At 34.2% G+C, this 21,064-nt stretch overlaps 1 pseudogene; it reads left to right on the top strand.

Annotated features, from left to right (window-relative positions):
• The first annotated feature begins 1,859 nt into the window (after positions 1 to 1,859).
• Positions 1,860 to 13,544, top strand: LOC114074915 (annotated as a pseudogene).
• The last annotated feature ends 7,520 nt before the right edge of the window (positions 13,545 to 21,064 follow it).

The following is a 21,064-nucleotide window of genomic DNA, read 5'->3' as shown; positions in this document are numbered from 1 at the left end:
AAAATGAACACAAAATATAGGGAAAAAATATACAGAATGATACATAGACAATTGTGTGAAAATATATTTTTATGTTTTATTCAATATAGTATTCTATTTGATCTCTCTCTCTCTCTCTCTCTCACACACACACACACACACGCACACACGCACACACACACACACACAAATTATAAGTAAAAAGGAAAATCTATTTTTGAAATAGTGGATTAACATCAAAACTAATAATTCAGTTTTGATGAGAAAGAAACTACTTCATTTGAGGATAATAATATAAAAAATTAAAAACCAAAGAAGAAATATAATACCCAAATTATGTGACTTTATTCATATATTTTTATTATTATTGTCTTTTGCACAAATTCTGTGTGAATTTATGGATGATTTGCTACAATTGTTCAACAACTCTTTCTTCTGTGGTACCTCGAATATTTTTGAATATTGCACGTAATCTACTGTTCCAAATAACCCTTACATTTTTAAAAAGAAGAACAATAGAATATTTTCAAAAATCGTACATTAAAAGTGAGAAGAAACCCTTTACAGCTACAAATTAGTACTATACACAAGTGTTAATTGTTCCTTATAATAAAAGTTACAACCTTTCAAAAGAGTCACTGCTCATCTGAAAAATTACAACCTTTTGCAAAAGTCAGAACTCATCGGAAAAGCCACAACCCTTCGAAAAAGTCACAAACCTTTAAAAAAAACACAACCCTTCGGAAAAGTCACAACTCATCAAAAAAGACACAACCATTTGGAAAAGTTACAGCCCTTTAAAATATCACAACCATTCGGAAAATTCACAACCCATCAAAAATCTTAAAATCCGTCAAAAAAGTCACAATCCTTTGAAAAAGTCACATCTCGTTGGGAAAATCACAACCCTTTAGTATTAAAATGTATCTAAATTTACCCTAATACAATTAATTAAATTAATAAATAAAATATATTGAGTACTTTAATTGGGGGTATTATAGTAATTCAACATTCAATTTAGGAGTTGACACTTTTAAGGTAGTATAGATATAGAAGATGGGTTCATGTGTAAATAAAGTCACTAACAACTCAAGAATCAATATGTATAAATTACTATAGTCTCAATAGTTAAGAAATCAGAACTCTTAATAAGAAACACAAGCCAAATTCAGAATTCATGGTCCTTTGGGTAGAACAAAGATTTATCTCTTTACTAATTGGATTTAGTTGTAGGGCTTGAGGACCAACTTAATCCAACACTATGAATTTCCCTACATACTTGGAATAACAAAGTTCTTGAAGAAACATTAAGAAGATGCTTGAAACACCTAGATTTGGATTATTATGTCCTTGCTCTAAGTCTTGGAAGTTATTATGAGAGTGTTAGGGCCGAAATCACTACAATAAAAATAACTTTTAACAACATAAAATATTGACATTAATATATATTGTTAAATTCTTTACTGACATATGTTAACTTCCATTAAAACCCAAGTCGCCAAAGGATTTAGGGACATAAACAAAGAGTGTTAATTGTAACTAAAAATACATATTTAGTGGCAATTAAGAATTCATTGCTGCTAATGATAATTTTTTTATGTAGTGACTAAACTTAAAGAAACTTAATTAGGAGTAAAACCACTGGGTTAAAGCTTATAAAAGATGGGGAAAGGACTGAATTAACCTCACCTAAAATTGGCAGTATCGTCCATAAAGAGGATTCTACGGTCCGTACTCCCATCTAGAGACGTACTCTCCACTCATGGTTCCCACAAATGGATACAGATTCTTTAAAATTGAACTAAGAACCAAGAATCATGAGTCATACCCATTCTCATACAGTGACCCTTTGCCGAAGACAAAGATGCCTACAAAACACGATGGCCAAGTACGGTAAATACTTTGATGGACCGTACTAGCATGTTGTAATCAAATCATTGGAGACTCAACTTTCTAAATATCAACTACGGATAGAATTCTACAATCTATAGTTCCTTATATAACACGTACAAGTTGTCGATAGAACTTAAAATGACAAACTTTTGCCCATGTTGCAAGAACGGATACCACCACAATTTTCATTGGATTGGAGCACAAATGAAGTGGAAAATCATGCATTAAGATGTAATATATGCCTTATGGAATAATTTTCTAGAAGATGAGATTGATGTAGGTCAACCTGAACGTTTTGTAGTTCAATGAAATTGAAGGTAAGGTGTATAAGATTCAACTGGTGTCATTTAAATTCATGGAACTTGCTCGTAATCTATTTTGCAACTAATCGATATGTTTATCGCCTCTACTAAAAATAACTTTGGCGACTTTCTCTTTATAGAGCATAGTTGCTTTTTGTTCCTTCTAGGCAACTTTCTTTTTATAAAGCTCGGTTCTTCTTCTAGAGCTAGCGCACTGATTGAGAAGAACGAGGCATTGAAACGCATCGACAAACAAGAAAATAAGCCATCATTGGAGTTATATGGTTTTATAGTGTGAGGATGAATGAACATGGATAGATAAATAAGAACAAAGAAAGTGTATTTTTAAAGGTTATTCTTGATAAACTGGAGTTGATTATTCAGATACAACTTTTGCACATGTTGAAAGGATGGACACTATCATAATTTTGATTGCACTAGCAGCATAAATGAAGGGGAAATTAAAATTTGACATTCAAATGTCAAATCTTCCTTCTAAAATTGTCTTCTAGAAGAGGAGATTTATGAATTTCAACACAAAGTTTTATAGTTCAAGGAAGTGAAGGTACACTGTATAAGCTATCTTTTGCAGATCATAGCAACATGGTGGAGCATAACTCTCCTTGGTGATGAATACAACAACACGAAACTATTTAGATAATTGATACGAACTGGAGGAAACTTATTGTAAAATGGAAAAAGTTGTCCGAATGGATAAGGTTGATTATTTTGTAGTTAAACTTACTGTAAAATGAAGTATAGAAGAATTGGATTTGCATGTCGAAATCTAGTTCTACGTATCAAAAAAAGATTTCAAAATCTAATTGATCAATGTTTGTTAGTAATATAATCCAAAATGTTTAGTTTCTAATGGAGAATCAAAAGCATTGGTCTGTTTTCCTTTTTAATATGAGGTGAAGGGGTTTAATTGCAGCATGCAACTGTAAAACAATTGTGAACAGGTACTTCACATTATGTCAGACAATCATACTTCCATTTCAATTTTCATGAATATTTACCACAGAGAAACATGGGTATTGTTGGTGCTACTAAAATCCCCTTAAGCTATTGGTGAAAGAAGAGCAATGGCTGAGAATAAATCTACTTGGTGATAAATAGGAATACACCAAACTATTTGGAGAATTGATAATAGATGTGGGTATTATGTATACGTATCACTGTAACGTTTCTGATATAAGGGTAGCTCAACAAATTGAGAAAGGAAATGAGGATGGACTATTCATTAGCAGTGTGGCATGTTGTTCGGCTTGTGGGCCTTGATTACTTTTTTTTCTTCACCAGGTGTCTTATAACTTGAATATATATAAGGCCGACATGTCCCAACTTCACCAATTAAGTCCGACATGTCCGAACAACATGCCATACTTATAATGACTAGTACAACCTCATTTCCACTCTTAATGTGCTAAGCTACCCTTATATCAGCAACACTACAGTGATACTTATGTATAATTCCTACTTGTATTAATTAATTCCTCATTCACCGTTATGAAAACAATCATTCATCCTAAAATAAAATTTTTTAATGTGAACCTCCTTTATTGAAATTAAATATCATGCAAGTTGAAGATCATCAAAATCGTCAATCTCACACAACTGCTAAAATCAATATTAACAAGACATAATGATATTGGGAGAAATCCTATGTTAAAAAATCCACTTGAACCGAAGATATGAACTTTAGTCATTGGTATGCACTCAATAGGAAAAGGAAATCTACTTGTACCAAAGGTAAGAACTTTAACATGAAATATGTACGCCAGAAATGTGAAAGTGCGTACAGCGGGAGAAAAGCGTTGACCACCATGAACAAGGATTCATCCGAGATAATCAAGTTGTAAAGCTCGAGTACTGGTAATGTTCATAAAGAAATATGCAACATTCAAATCAAAGCTCCAGTAAACAATTTGATTCTTAGACACTAAAATTCAACTCAAAGAAACACTCTACGTAAATATAGAGGATCCCTTTTAGGCTTATATAATAGAAATCCTCCATCTCGCCTAACAACGGTAGAGAGACTATTAATAATTTTTTGACAAGTCTATTACTAACAAAGACATTCTTATATGAAGGAATTAACACCAAGAAGTCTCCCAAATTCTTCAAATTAAAGTTAGGACTATAAAATTACCAATCATACAGTAAATTTACAACTCAACCCTAAAATCACCAATCATACATTAAGAATTTAGACCATAAAATTACAAATCATACAGTAAGTTCGGACCATAAAATCACCAGAGGTTAACGGAATATATCCTTCCAGTATAGATCGATCATACTCACTTGTGTATTGGTACCTAAAATCACAGTGTCAGCGAACCATTGAACGCCAGTAAAGTACACTTTGAATACTAGATTTAGAAGTAGAAGAAGCCCAAAAAAATTATTAATTTCTAATATGAGAGGAAATCGCTAAATTTATAGAAATAAAGGGCAGTGTGAAAAGATTCTTGTTGTGACCTTATCTTTCGAAAAGATCACCACCTTTCATAAAAGTCACGACTTTTCATAAAAATCACTACTTTTCATCAAAGTCATAACTTTTCATGAAAATCCCAACTTTTCATAAAAGTCATAACTCTTTATTTTCCATTCACACATTTTAAAATCCAACAGAAATTATAATATTTATGGAGTTGAAGAATAGAGATCTTATTTCGATTGTATTCAATATGTATAATATATAGCATTTGTATCTGATCAATCTTTATCTTTCACTCACACAATCACTCATGTTTATACATATTCTAAGAGACTTTAATCTTATGGAACTAGTATCCATAGTAGATTTTAATCATTAAGTATTTTACACATGATCAAAGTTTGATATCTGTCTAGGTTTCTACAGATAACGTAAGAAAACTGTGGGTATAAATTTTTGCTAACATCTTCTGTCTTTCTTTAATTTTTTCTCTCCATTATTGTCTTCTTTCCCACCTACTGTCCAAGCCCACATTGGAGCTCTGTCTAAATTCGGATTGCATATTGCAGGGCCCATTCGGGGTGGTTTCTGTTGGGAATTAAACACACAACACACACAAATAATCTAGAGAAAAGAGAAACGGAACACAAACGGGACACACAAGAATTTAACGTGGTTCGGTTTCCCTACTCCACGACTGTAACAGGAGGATTTTATTTCACTTGTGCTACTCCTTGGAATTACAAATACAAGGATCATATTTATAGGAAAACCAAATGGTTAACCTAGGGTTTCAGTAATGGGTCGGGCCGGCTCACAAGCCTCCACAAAGCCCAACAATCTCCCACTTGGAGGCTTGAAGAATTTCAACTGTCATCCACTTAGAACACTTGTATGTCTAGTAATCTTTTTCAACTCTCTCCTGCTACAGCGGCCTTCTCATCAGTCAACTGAAAGGCCCGTTGAAGCTCCCCGAAGCTTCAACACATCAGTCACGGCTGAAACTGCCCTTGACTCGTCCTCGGTCCCTACCGGCTCCCACTTGAGACACGAACTGCCGGATCCTAGAACTCCCTGAGAACAAACACTCTCCATACTCAGCAAGATATTTTCTGGAGACGTATCAACAGCTGGAATACTGGTTCTCTTGACCCACTGTCTTCTAGGAGCCTTGGCTGAAGCACGGCCGGTGCTCCCACTGCCACAAACGCCTCTGACTGGTCTTCCTGAACCTTTCCTTGCTCGTTCATCCTGAATCTGACCTGTGGCTCTGGGTTTCTTTCTTGCAAAGACAACCTTCTTCTGCCCACGAGATTCTGTGAACCGGACTTTGTTTTTCTTCTGAACTGGGACGGTCACTCCCTCAGACGGTAATCCGACAATATACAACGATCCTCTTTTTGTTCCACGAGCCATGACAAGATTGCCCCTCACGACCTTCCACTGCCCATTTCCGAACTTCACATGATGTCCCTGTTCATCCAACTGCCTAACAGAAATCAAACTTTTCGTCAAGCTTGGAACAACTCTGACATCCTTCAAGGTCCAGAAACCGACTGGCGTCTTCAGCACCATGTCACCCATGCCCGTAACATCAAGAGCTCTATCGTCTGCAAGCCTTACCTTTCCAAAGTCTCCAATAACCAGATTCTGCAATGCTTCACTGCTGTGGGTAGCGTGAAAAGAAGCACCAGAATCCATGACCCAGGAATCCACATTGCTCTCCGCGCAACAGATAAACAAATCCTCGTTGACGCTGTCTTCTGCAATGTTGACTTGTTTGTCTTTCTGGCATTGATTCCTGAAATGCCCCACCTCCTTGCAGTTCCAACATGTTACACCTGAGCCATCCCGAGCCTTTGACTGACTCCTTCTTCGGTTCCTGCTCCCACTACCTCTGTTATTTCCTCTGCCTCTGACGACGTTTAGCATATCACCTGATGATTCTCCAGAACTCCTTCTTCTGACATCCTCGCCAAGAACGAGATCACGAATCTTCTCAAAGGTGAATCCATTAGGTCCCACTGAACTGGCAACTGCTGTAACCGTTCCGGACCAACTGTCAGGCAATGATGATAACAGTAGTAAAGCTTGAACTTCATCATCGAACTTAATGCCAACTGACAAAAGTCTGGCTAAGATCGAATTCAATGAGTTGATGTGCTCGGTAACTGAACTGCCTTCCTTCATCTTTGTGTTCACCAACTCTCTAATCAGAAAAATTTTGTTTGCTGCAGATGGCTTCTCGTACATGTTAGACAAGGCTTCCAAGATGCCTTTCGCTGTCTTCTCCTTAAGAATGTTGAACGCAACATTCTTGGTCAACGAGAGTCGGATAACTGACATAGCTTTCCGATCCAAAACTGCCCACTCTGCATCAGACAATTTTCCTTGCTTGTCACCCAACACTACGTCCAAATCTTTCTGAACCAGCAAATCTTCAATCTGCATCTTCCACCAACTGAAATCTGTACCATCGAACTTCTCAATTCGGAACTTCCCATCTTCTGCCATCTCAAAGGACTTCGGCAATTCCCTTAACGGCGTCTACAGACAGCGGGCGGCGATTTGGACGATGCTCACGATCTGGACGCTCGCGGCTGGATCTGAGGCTCCTCGACGCGGCGGCCAACGGAACGGCGCGACGGACAGCACACGGACGACGGCTGTTCGCACCCTGCGCGGTTCTCCTAGCCGGCTGCTGCTTGAGGTTACCCACACGGTAACGGCGGCTACTCCTCCCTGCACACAGTTCTTCACACAAGAACCCTAGGTGACAATTTCTCACAGTTTGTGTTACAATGTTGTTGAAACCTCGCTCTGATACCAATTGTTGGGAATTAAACACACAACACACACAAATAATCTAGAGAAAAGAGAAACGGAACACAAACGGGACACACAAGAATTTAACGTGGTTCGGTTTCCCTACTCCACGACTGTAACAGGAGGATTTTATTTCACTTGTGCTACTCCTTGGAATTACAAATACAAGGATCATATTTATAGGAAAACCAAATGGTTAACCTAGGGTTTCAGTAATGGGTCGGGCCGGCTCACAAGCCTCCACAAAGCCCAACATCCCTGTTGCCACTACTATGAAAACTAGATAAAATATCATCAATTTAAACTATATTGAAAGTTCAAGATAATGATTTTACTAACATAAGGTGGTACTCCTCCGCTGTTTTGTAAGTGTTTTAAAGCTCATGTTTTCAATTCTTGGAGGCTGTATTGTAAGAGAGATAATGAACAAACTTTTTTATTATTTTAATTCATCCACGAATTATATATTGTGATGCCTTAAAACCAACATCATAGTGATCCACAATTGTGTTATGAAGCACCAACATTTAAGACATTATTTTGGGGTCATGTAAAGTTTATTGCTTATGTTGAAGATTTAAAATAAAGTTATTTTAATTCAAGACTATGGCTGAGATATTGGCGAAGCTAATGATTTAGTCACCTTTAGAACTGCCAATAATTTTTGTGTAAGCATACAAGGACCTCGTTTATAAAAGTGAAGTATATTGCACGATGAACCAGCAAAGACTACATCAACTGAACTTTAAGGTTAATAAAATGCTCTGGTGGGGGCCCTAGATTTTTTTAGAATCCCATGATCCCAAACAAACGACGCTATCCCGCAAAATTTATATAACAGACTCAACAAAATTGACGAAAGATCCAATGGAGATCGTCCCATTAAAATATTACCCATGTCAACACTTACACAAAGTGACCAAACAAGAATAATGCAAAATCATCGCAAAATTAACTCGAGGACTTTGGGATCCGAACAAAAGTCCGTTCTAGACTAAACTTTGAATTCTGAAGCTAACCATTCCAATGGAATTCCCATTCAAGAACATATGTAAAGAATGCCCACCGAAGTTAAATATTAACAAAATTTTCAAAAACATCTTGCCTAATAGATCAAACTTACGTTGAAGGCCCCAAGACCCAAACCAACCATGCTTCAAGCCCAAAAATTGACCTTTTCAAACTAATGAAATGATGAAAATATCGTACGACATCAGAATCTCCACTTCATTTGTTCCGCCAAAGTAATCATGATTCTAATGGTGTCCATCCTTGCAACAAGTGCAAAGTATCTAAATAATAAATCCTAGCTGTTGAGAATAGTTTTAAGAACCATCTTTTCTTTGTTCTTGTTGATAAATCTATCCTCATTCAACTTCACCCTGGTCACCCATTTAATTCAAATAACTTGCTTAGTTTCAGGTTTGTCAACGAGTTTCTACATCTCGTTCTTCCCAATTATTGTTGTTTCACTTGCTTGAATTCTTCAATAGAACTAGAATCTTTAAAGTTTGAACATTCCAAGATAACAAGATGACATATTCCATAATTTAATACCAAGGTCTAGTACCTCGAAAGAAAAATCATCATCATTATTGTACTTCCAAGACTTCATTTGAATCTTTAAAAGCCGGTTGAACACACATCCTTCTGACTTGAGAGATATTCCAATAATAATAAGCATCTCTATCCACTTTTACATCTCAAGTGAAGAAAACTTTATTAGATTCAATATAATAAATTCTATTTCCTCTAGAGATACAACTATAACCAACTAAAATTCCTTTTCCAATTTTTGCAAAAGAAAAAGAATGTTATTAATAAATTGAAACAACAAGATGATTTAAAATCCGAAGCATAACTTTTATTAAACTTGAAGCTAATTAAATAAGTAGAGGGACAGCATAACTAACACATAACATGGACTGCTAAAAGACACATAACATGTCTATGAAATACGAACAACTATAACTAGTTAATAGGATATTGACTAAAAGAATACTTATCTCCTAATAATCACTTGAAGTCTCTAACCCATTTAAACCAGTTCTTAAGATATGAACACTCCTCCTCACTCAAAAACTGCAACATCACAACTTTTCTCTAAGAAATTCGAATATGCTAACATGAAATGACTTTGTAGAAATGTCCGCCACTTGATTCTCTGATTTGCAATAAAATAAAACCACTTCAATGTTTTTTCTGCAGTTCCATCAATAAATAAAATTTTATGTTAAAGTGCTTGGTTCTTACATGAAACACGAGATCTTTGGATATCGATATAGTAGCTTTTTTATCCAAAAGGATCTCAATGCTCTCCCCTTTCTCCAGCCATAAAATGATCAAAATATTCTTAAGTCATAGGGCTTGATGTTGGGTTCTAATGTTGTGAACAGGAAATGAAGAGTTTTAACTCTCATGAAGGGTTGTGACCTTCTTAAAAGACTGTGACCTTCATGAATATTGTGTCTTTTCTAAAGGGTTGTGACTGTTTGAAAGGTTTTGCCTTTTCCAAAGGGTTGTCTTATTTCCAAAGAGTTCCGACCTTTACCATTTGTTGTGTATAAATAGAGAGGTTTTCTCTCATTTTCCTGGATCATATTCTTCCTTTCTTATGCATACATTTCTTCAAAATAAAATCGATCTTGTTTATGTGTGTATTCGTTGCTGTCATTTTTAGTTCGTTGAAATTATTAAAGTTTGAGGCACCACTACTTCTTTAATTTCTAATCTTGTTTATCTTTGGAGGAATTAATTTGCAACCTCGTGTACTTGAGGGAATTAAATTTCTTAAAGACACACACAGTGGGCTCTGTGGACTCGAATAGTTCTTTGTATTTTTCTTTTCATCTTTTACTTTTTCTTGTATTCTAATATGAATATTGGATACAACAAGCTTAAGAAATTTCCTATTGATGGTATTTTCTGTGGTTCGGAAATTAATTTTGTTTTCTGTGTTTTTTTTGTTGTTACGAAGAAGAAGAAGAAAATTGTTTTATCATATGATAAAAGAGATTTGAGATGAATTAGTACTACTTAAATATCATCAGGTATATTTTTTGTGGTAAGTTTTTCTTGGATGGGTAAGACTAATCTTATTTTCTTCTTAAGTGCAATTAAGCATTACACCCCTTCAATTTTCTTTTCAATGAGCAAGTTATTTTGTGCATAAAGTTTAAGATAGGCACTTGAATTAATATATGTTTTCTCCTAACAATATTCGAACATGATTTTAGTTTGTCGTGGAAATCCAATGTCTTTGAAGGAAAATTGAAATATGATGAAAACTGGGAAAGAAACAAAATAATTTTCAAGAAAACTGACTTGCATGGAATCATTGTTGATAGATAGAATATGATTCAATCAGAGGACAGATCATGTTATATTTTTGTATCCCTTGATTATTATATTCTCTATCCTTTATAAATGTGTAATTTGATTGTGCTTCACTATTGGAGACTACTTTTGGAGATTAAAAGCTTGATATATTTTTACTTAATTGGCATGACGAATATAAGAAGTTCATGAAAAAATCAAATTGTGCATTGATTCAAAGTATATAGAAACTTAAGAATTTGTTAAATACTTTGTTTGAATGAATATTCTGACTTGAATAGTAAAAAATCTTCGTCTAGAATATTAAGGGTAAAGGATTCGAAAAAGATAAAAGTTTCTCTGTTATCAAGACACAGTGTTGTATTTATAGTTTGTCGAGATTAAAACCTTTTTGGTTTACTACTCTGCCGGAATGTGAAACAGATTAGAAGAATATAAAACTTCATCAGAATTCGAGGTTCATTCGTTTAACGATTAGAAGAATATAAAATTTTCATCGTTAAACTAGAAATAAGTTATATAAGGATTGAATCTTTTTTATTAGTATTTTAAATACCAAGTGGTCTATCTAATTAGGGGTGTGCACTATTTGGATTAAACCAAAAAACCAAATCAAATCAAATCGAATTTTAATTGTGATTAGTTTTTTTGGATTCTTGGTTTGGTTTTAGATTTATAATTTACTTTGTTTTTTTTTAAATTTGAGATTTAGAAAAATTTATATACATAAATACATACGTACATACATTCATATATACATACATATATATATATATATATACACACACACACACACACACACGAATATCCTCTGAAGCCTAGGCTTTAAAGGTAAGTACCTTAAAACCTTCACTTGGATTTTAGTGACATTATTAATCAAGTCATTACGAACATTCTTCCATCTTGAAGCTCCACACATATAGCAATTATCTAACTTTGCATTGTCATTCAAAAATAACATGCAATCGTTAGTGCAAGCATGGATTTTATCATAATGAAAACCCAACTCCTTTATGACCTTTTTTGCCTTGTAAAACTACTCGGGTATCTGAGCAAATGGAAATGCCTCTCTTATCAAGTCCAACAAATTTGAAAAGGCTACATCAGTCAACTTGTGAATGCATTTAAACAAGTATAATCGGATGGTAAAACTCAACCTAGAAAAATTCTTACACTCAGGATACAACTCTTCTTCCGCTTCCTCCACTAATTTAAAAAATATCTTTGCATCTTCAGGTGGCCCCTCTCTTACTCCTTCATATCTACATTTCTAAAAGTATCATGAAGTAGTCTATCAATATCATCATGCATGTTAGAAGTTTCTTCATCATCGGTTGGGTGTGGCGTATTAGTTGAAGAAAATCCTTCTCCGTGAAATACCCATTTGGTGTATCCATGAAAAATAAAGTAATCCTCTACCATATTTCGAGAATGCCAATTACGATTAAAGCACTTCTTACGCGAACATAATATTTCATTTGATTGGGAAGCTCGTTCAAATGCTTTATTTAGAAACCCATCAACTCCATGAATATATTCATTGGTGGATCTTCGGAGATTCATTAAACTTTTATATCCAAAATCCATTGAATATATATCCTACATGACATGTGCAAAACCTTAAAGCTAATAAATTCACAAGTACAAGCAATATCGACAGACCTTAACAACTCAAACTTTTAGATTAATCGAATCACAAACCTTCACATCAATTCAACAACAAACAATTACAACACTAATAGTAGAACAAAAATATATTGTTAAGTTATTAGCAGCTTCTACAACACTAATCAGTGCATTAGTTTTGATTCTAGCAAGCCATTTCGTGTATTCGTAAAAAAGTAACAGAGTTGATTGTTCACAAGGAAAAAGAAGTTCGGACAAACTGTAACAACTCCTATTCTCTTTATAAAAAACACACAAGGGAGTTAGCTGGTCAGTCTAACAACTACCATATAGCAGAAAACTTTTATTACTTTCAATTTCTTACCAATCAGCCTTCTCGTGTTCCAAACGAACTACTTCAACAAAATGCTGAAATGTTACCTCAAGGTCTATTTCAGCCAAGCCTATAAATAACATGTTCACACAATATTAGTAGAAAAGCAAGCCAGAGAGAGGAAAAAATATAAGAGATATAAGTACAAGATAAGTAGCTTAGCTTAGAAAACTCCATAAAAAATTTCCTTTTTTTTTTCACACAACAAAGAAACAGTGGCACAGTGACTCTATTGTTCCTAAAATCAAGAAAATTGATGTGCTTGAATCCAAAGATTGGATTTTTATCTTCTGTTTATCATCATCATACAAATATCACCAAATCTAAGAAACCCATTTCGAATTCTTGGGGCTTAAATCAACACCATTTTGCCTATTTCCTTTTTGACTCAACCAAAGCTCAAACACTGTTAAATCCCATGCACAGTAGTTATAATGATTCCCATGTCCTCGATTTCCCTGGAGGCGAGGTTAAATTCACCTCAGATTTGAACTTTATTCCTTAAACAAGGGAGGAGAGAGTACACTATTACGGAGTCCTTGAAGATGATGGTTACTCAATCACTAGTGATTTTGCATTAATTTAAAAGGAAGTTGCACTGAAAATATGTATTGATATAGTCACACTTCAAACAATGGATACAATATTTTATGAAGCACAAAGACAAGGATGAATATCTTTCTATGTTACACATTTGACTCAACCAAATATCGTCTGGCTAAGTAAATCGAATGGTGGAGAAGAGAAAGAGACTTTGTAAGCAGATTTAGGAAATAGATTGAAAGAGAAGACTGCTTAAGCTATCAGGTTGAATCAGAACTTCGCAGTAATATCAGGAAGCAAGTATTGCAGGCCATTCAAGTTGCAAAAAAAAAAAACAAGAGAAGCCCCCAAGTAAGGATGTATTTGTAGATGTATATGATGTTTCTCCAGCCAACCTCCAAGAACAAAAAATATTTATTCGTGAAACAATACGAAGACATTCACAGGATTATCCTACTCATGTTCCTGTCTAGTTGAAACTTGAAATTGCTTGTCTATGATATGAAAATAAAAATTAATAAAGGACTTTATGTAATTAGCAAATTTATTGCAAAAAAAAAAGATAATTAGCTGAAGAAGCGAATATAGAGTATCCACATAGTTGAGTTAAAGTAAAATTTCGAGGGAACTAAGCACAAATAAAACTATTGGAAGCTAAAGCCAAATAATTTTCAATATTGAGGAAATTAGGTCAATTAAATCAGTTCCATCCCACTTGAAAGTAATACTGCCTAGAGTGCATAAACTACTAATTCGAAGGAAATTAAATCCGTCATATAAAATAAAAAAATAGGCCAAAGATTAATGAGATAAGCAAAGAAACCACAAGAACTGGGTGGATAGTCACAACCTCCCCAGTTCTATGCTCTTTCAACTCTTTGGAATTTGGTAAAGATGAAAGAAAAAGATCCACATATCCCAAACAGAGATGACAAAAACACAACTACTCAAATTACCCTGGTATGTAAAAGGAAGCAAGCACACATCTGAACTAGAGGAACAACACAACAACCAAACAACTAGAAACCTTGCCAACCAAACTTAAGTAAAGTCGATGGATAACTTCTTAAACATATACTTGACTAAAACCATTCAAAGGAACCAACAAGTGATTGAAGCAATATCATTCACGAACAAAATTACAACAACATAGATTATACCTCAAACAACTAATAAACACTCAACATGAAACCAAACAATCAAACTATGCATCAACAGTAAATCAAAGAAGAAAAGAAGCATTCGAGCGAAGAAGAAAAAAATATGACAGTAAGCTTCATATTATAAAAACAAAATGCCGGCTAAAACGAGTTGAGGTCAAAATGATTATGTTTTTGGGGCAGAGATACTGAGACAAGAACAAGAAAAGGTTTCTAACAGATTCTTCTATAGTTCTACTTTACAAAGGGATGACTCAACGTGGAACACTCTTCAAGTTTAAAACTAAATTCACTTCAAGCTTAACCCTAAATACTCAATGGTAGCTTTAATTTAGAAGTGTTCTCTTTTCTTGTTTCACTATATATCACATAACCAAAAAATGGAAGTCTATACACTACCAATATTAGAGCAAATAACATAGATTTAAGACTTACCTATATATTATTCTTTAAGATTTTTCAATAATAATTCAACGGGGATTAGATATCATGAACTAGCATAGAAAACTTAAACATTATTAACCATTAAGACGAATTTGTAGTAGAATATCAACGAGCTTCACCAACAACTTTACCAACGAACTTCACCAATGAGTTTCACCAATAGCTTCACCAACCAGCTTCCCCAATAAGATTCACCAACGAGCTTGAACAAGATCTTCACCAACGAGCTTCGCCAACAGCTTCACCAACAACTTCACAAACAAATTTCGTTTTTCTCAACAAAAGATTAAGAAATTCCTTTCACAGCTTCACAAACGCTCTCTCACAGGGGAAGATGAAAGTTTCTGGAAAATAAGGGTTTGACAAATTCTTTTTCTTTTACATTTTTTAATAAGGGAATAATATATCTTGCCATATTATATTGGAGGGAAATATATTTCTTTATGAGGGAAAATATTTAGGGCTAAAAAATTGGAATTATTTTTCTAAAAAAAACTGTTGCCACAGAGTTATCTATTGTGACAATTCTAAAATTTAATGCTATATATTATCTATAGGGACGTTTATAGGGATGAGGCAATAGTTTATTTTAAGAATTGTTCTATTAGATTAAAGGATAATTGGCCACGGTTATAACCGTTGTAATAGGTGAGATATTGCTACGATAGTATAACCGTTGCTACATAAGCGTTGCAGTAAGTCAAATTTCTAGTAGTGTATCATAAATGTTTTTTGTCTGTGTCTCAAATAGTCATTACAATTTTTAAGATTTCATATCATTGGCCCTACTTATTTGGATGAAACCATAGTTATTGTTATGAATATAGTATGGAGTTACAAAAAACTAACACAATTATCAACCAAGCAGTAGGTGATCTAAATGTTCACATTTATTGTACCTTATCGTAAAGGTTAAAACTATTTGGAAAATTTGAAACCTTTTGGAAAGCTCACAACCTTTTATAAGAGTCATAACTTTTCATAAAGTCTCAACTCTTCGTTAAAGTCACAACTTTTCGTAAAATCATAACTTTTCATAAAAATTGCAACTCTTCATTATAGTCAAAACTTTTCCTAAAAGTCACAACTCTTTATTAAAGTCACAACTTTTTCATAAAAGTCCATTTTTTCATGTTAGAGGAATGCTAGTTTTTTGTAAATAAATAAATTTAAAAGGAAATTCTTGTTTGTTGTAGCGCCACATAGGCGGGTCTAGGGTTCTCTTTTATTTAAATATATGAATAGGTAAATTACTCATGCTTAGCATGTCATTGAACGATATTATGAATATTACATATGATCATTCGATAATATTCATATTTTTGATACATACACTACATTATCAAGAACATTTTTACTTAAGGCAAAACGTTAACTGAATCATAAAGGGCTATATATTTTTTTGGTTTTTTAATACAAAAATATGAGTCGTAGAAAGATTTTAATTATAAGAAACAAGTCTCTGAAAATCTTTATGAAAATAGTGTGTCGGAACTACTAAAATTTTCTAAATTCCAAGAAGTTATAAAGAACAACATCGAACCTAGAAAAACAACTCTCCCTCATAAAGTGGAACATCATGCCCATACAAAAGTATAATTAACTAAATTCAAATGGAGGAGGTTCGACTCCTTTCTTATTAACCATCATCAATATCTTTTGTATTATAGTATGTCGTATCATATATATGTAAAAAACGACCATAAAATTGTTAATTAGTATCATAAATAGTTATTCTCATTGTCTAAAAATAGTCATTACTATTTCTTAAGTTTTATATCACCGACCCCAACTTATTAAGAATTGAACTGTAGTTATTTTTATTTGATATAATGAGGTTAGAAAAAAAAATTCTATCATGAACCAAGCAGTGGGTGTTAACCAAATGGAACTGCTCACAAATGTTTATTCCAAACAATGACGCATAACATATAAAAATCTCATATAATTTTGTGCGATCTTGAACATATTAATATTCACCAATAATAATAAAGATGACCTTACTTTCCTAACAATAAGGAAGAAAAAGACATGTTGCTTATCATATTTTACAAAAAGATAGTCGGTCGTGTTGTTGTCATGCCTCAATCCTACACCCTGGATGTGGCTGACACTCAATGGCCATTACTCGCTTTGAGCAAACCCTTGGACTGACTTACTTAACTCTGCAAAAGACTCAAACATAAGATATAACTAAAGCAAATATCTTAAAAGAAATAATTCGCCAAAAATAGCAACCCAATGTCTGAGTCATTTAGAAGTGAAAGGAAAAGAATAAGAAAACTACTACCTCTATCTATGAAGTCTCTAAAATAAAGTACAATGTTGTGATAGGACCCACAATCATCCAAACAACTAAATACTAAAGAAATTGACTAAAAGCTAAAGATGTCCTACAAAATATGATGCAGGCCAACTAACATCACTACATTGAATGTAGGAGTATCCATGTTGGAATGCTAACAACACTTTAAGATTAAAAATGAGTAAGAGGGAACACTTACCTTGGCTCTAGTCAACTCATGAATAACATAACCATTTCAATATAATGCAGTTTAAAATTAAGTGCAATGTAAAGAAAAAACTATTTGAAACATATTGTAAATACTGAATATATGCAAGATAACATTAACTCTAGTATGGATGTAAAAATACAAGTCAACTGATGTATATATGAATATAATAACTTCTGTGGGACTTTATCTAACAGAAAACCATCACTTATGAGCTACAGTAATGATACAACAATCTACCTCACGATGCCAACACATCATATAACCGGACAAAGGTATAAGACCTGAATTGCCTAGTGGATCCATAAGACGTCTAATGTGAAAACAGTTCATCTAAAAAGTTTGAACCTTTTCTACCCATGGTGGATACATGGTTTATGGGGTTGTTTGTTGTCTAAAGTTTTCCTTATACCGGTGCTCAATACTACTCCCAAAAATATGTGGGCCCTGATAATGTGGTTTTGAGATTAGTGCTCAAAATACTTAGCTCAAAACTATCTTGGAAATCATAATTTTCCTTCATGCTTCTTTTGGAAAGTTATAGTTCTTTTTTGAAAACATGCCTAAGGATCCTTGGCAATTAATGTTACCTTACTAGTTAAATTTTAAGACATTTTAAGTCTTTGGGAATACATAGTCCCTATACACCTTTGAAGAAAAGAACTTTAACTTACTCTTTAATTTGCTTGAAACTTGAGTCTTACACAAAGGATAAGATGTTTAAATAAGACTCTTGAAAATCTTGAAGAACTTTACTTTAACTTACTTCTTATCTTTAGACTTGACTTCCTTGACTTTGATCTTAACTTTTCTTTAATTGAATTATGAATTCAAGGTTCATGATCTCTTTTTTATGGATGATTTCATGATGCTTCGATGTACCTTATAGTGTTGGAATCAACTAAGAAATGTGGGTACATCACATGGGCACTAATACGAAAAGATTGGGAAACAACGGGGTCTCCATGCGTCCTTGGCGCTCAGAGAGACGAGGAGCGCCAGAGCCTAACAGAAAGAGTATTTTCTATGGGTCTCTGGTTTGCGCGGCGCCCCAGGACTTGTTAGACGAGCGTTTTGACTTTTCTTCTCCATCTTTCATCTCTAAACCCTCTAAACTTCCATGGATTTCACCCCAATCACTTAGGATCACTAATAACTTGAATACCCAATAGATTAGACTCGAAAAAATAATCCGGAGACACGAATTCTATCAACTAAAAGAATACTACAACTCAAACAACAAGAATACAACCATCGTTCTTCATGAATTTCAATGGTTATTATTCAATCTGTTCAAAATTATCTTAATTAAACAAATTGATATGTGGGTGAACTAACCCAACATAAAAATATCTCACACACGTTAATAGGAATCACATATCACGAATTCCACTCATAGATATTGGCGTTCTTGATGAATTTTTGATTTATCTCTCTTCTTCTTCTCTTCTCTTTTCTCCCAAGCCCTAATCGTGAATAACTTTTATTAAATTGACTTAAGGCTTAGTTTTACCCTTAATAAACCTTTGAAACAAATAAGGAAATATTTGGACGAAAAAACAACTTTACCCTTACTAAAATCCAGATTGTGACCTTCCTCAATCAAATATCCCAACTTCCGATAGGCATATCTCCCTTATACGATATCCGAAAAGTAATAACTCGATTGATTTGGAAAATATCTCTCTAAGAGCTTTTCAACAACATAAAGTACTTGCTCTAACTCATCCCGAGTTAGGAGTTATGAACGTTTGAAAATGACCAAAAAGTTACTTTTTTAACTAAGAAAAATTTTCCAGATTTTTCCTATTCTTTCCAAAAATAATAAATTTCCATTTCTTAGAAAATTCTTGGATATTAAAAGTTATGAAATGATACAATATCTCCCCCTTCGGAACATTCGTCCTCGAATGATATTTCTTTCACTATGTTAATTATAGTAACATCAAGTTCAACACTTAAAATCCAGAAGAAAATATCAGGCTTACTCAGTGTTCATAAAGTACTAAGAACAGAATTAGTATCTTGATCTATATTCAATTGGAATTCAAAGAGATGTGGATATCTCTTCTTCGTATCCTCTAGCTTCCTAAGTAGCTTCTTCAACAAATTGGTTCCTCTAAAGCACCTTACCTGACGTAACTTCCTTTGTTCTCAACTAGTGAACTTGACTATCTAAAATCTAAACAGGAATATCTTCATAGAACAAACTATCCTTAATCCCAACATTCTCTGTTGGTGAAATTAACGAAGGATCACCCATGCACTTGTTAAACATGGATATATGAAATACACGATGAACCGCTGCGAACTCTTGTGGTATCTCCAATTCATAAGATACTTCAATTTTCTTGGATACTCTATAAAGTCCAATATACCAGGGACGAAGTTTCCCCTTTTTACCATACCTCATAACACCCTTAATCGGTGAAACTTTCAGATATGCCCATTCATCCACTTCAATCCCGTATGGCGTTCTCCTCACATCTGTGTAGGATTTCTGACAACTCTATGTCGTCTTCAATTCTTCTTGAATCACCTTAACCTTCTCCATAACATGGTGAACTAGATCTGGTTCTATTAACCCTCCTTCACCGACGTCGAACAACCCAATAGGAGATCTGCATGTTCTCCCGTAAAGAGCTTCACATGGAGCCATTTGTATGATTGAATGGTAGTTGTTATTGTAAGCGAATTCAATGAGAGGACGTGATCATCCCAATTTCCCTTGAAATTGTTCACACAACTATCAACACGTATTCTAATGTTTGGATTGTATGCTCTTCTTGTCTATCCAGTTGATCATGAAAAGTAGTGCTTAAGTTCACCTTTGACCCTATACTTTTTTCGAATGTCTTACAGAATTGAGTAGTTACTTGTGCACTTCTATATAAAATAATGGAGACCGGAACTTCATGATGTCTTATAACTTATTTAATGTACAACTTAGCATATACCTCCAGAGAATGAGTCGTCTTTACTGGCAAGAAGTGGGATGATTTTGTCATTCTATCGAAAATGACCCAAATTGAATCATATTGTCCGTGAGACTATGGCAAGCCTGTGATAAAGTACATTTTGATCCTCTCCCACTTCCAATACAGAAGTTCTATATTCTGAGATAAACCTACAGGCCTTTAATGTTCTAGTTTCACTTGTTGGCACTTTGGGAATTTGGCAACTAACTCAACAATGCCCTTCTTCATGCCTTCCAACCAATAAACTTCTCTTGAGTCGCGGTACATATTTTATGAACTCAGATGAATGGAATATCTAGAGCTATGAGCTTTCTCCATGATCCTCCCTTTTAATACATCCACCCTAGGTACACAAAACCTATCGTGATACTTCAACACACAATCTCCCTCTTGTTCAAAAGCCGACACTCTTTGCTTATGAAAATTCGCCTTTAACTCAAGCAAATGGGGTCTTGATCTTGCTTCTCTTTCACTTCTGACACTAATGATGATTCAAGCCCATTGATCACCACTATTCCTCCTTCTGTGGAATCCATAAGTCTGACTCCCACGCGTGCAAGTCTGTGCACATCTCTTGATGAATCCTTTTTTCTCCTTAAACATGTGTGGTACTTCCCATGGATAACCTTCTTAAAGCATCAA

This window comes from Solanum pennellii, chromosome 1 (genome assembly GCF_001406875.1).
Source record: "Solanum pennellii chromosome 1, SPENNV200".
Lineage (NCBI taxonomy): Eukaryota > Viridiplantae > Streptophyta > Magnoliopsida > Solanales > Solanaceae > Solanum > Solanum pennellii.
This window is presented reverse-complemented; position numbering and strand designations above follow the sequence as displayed.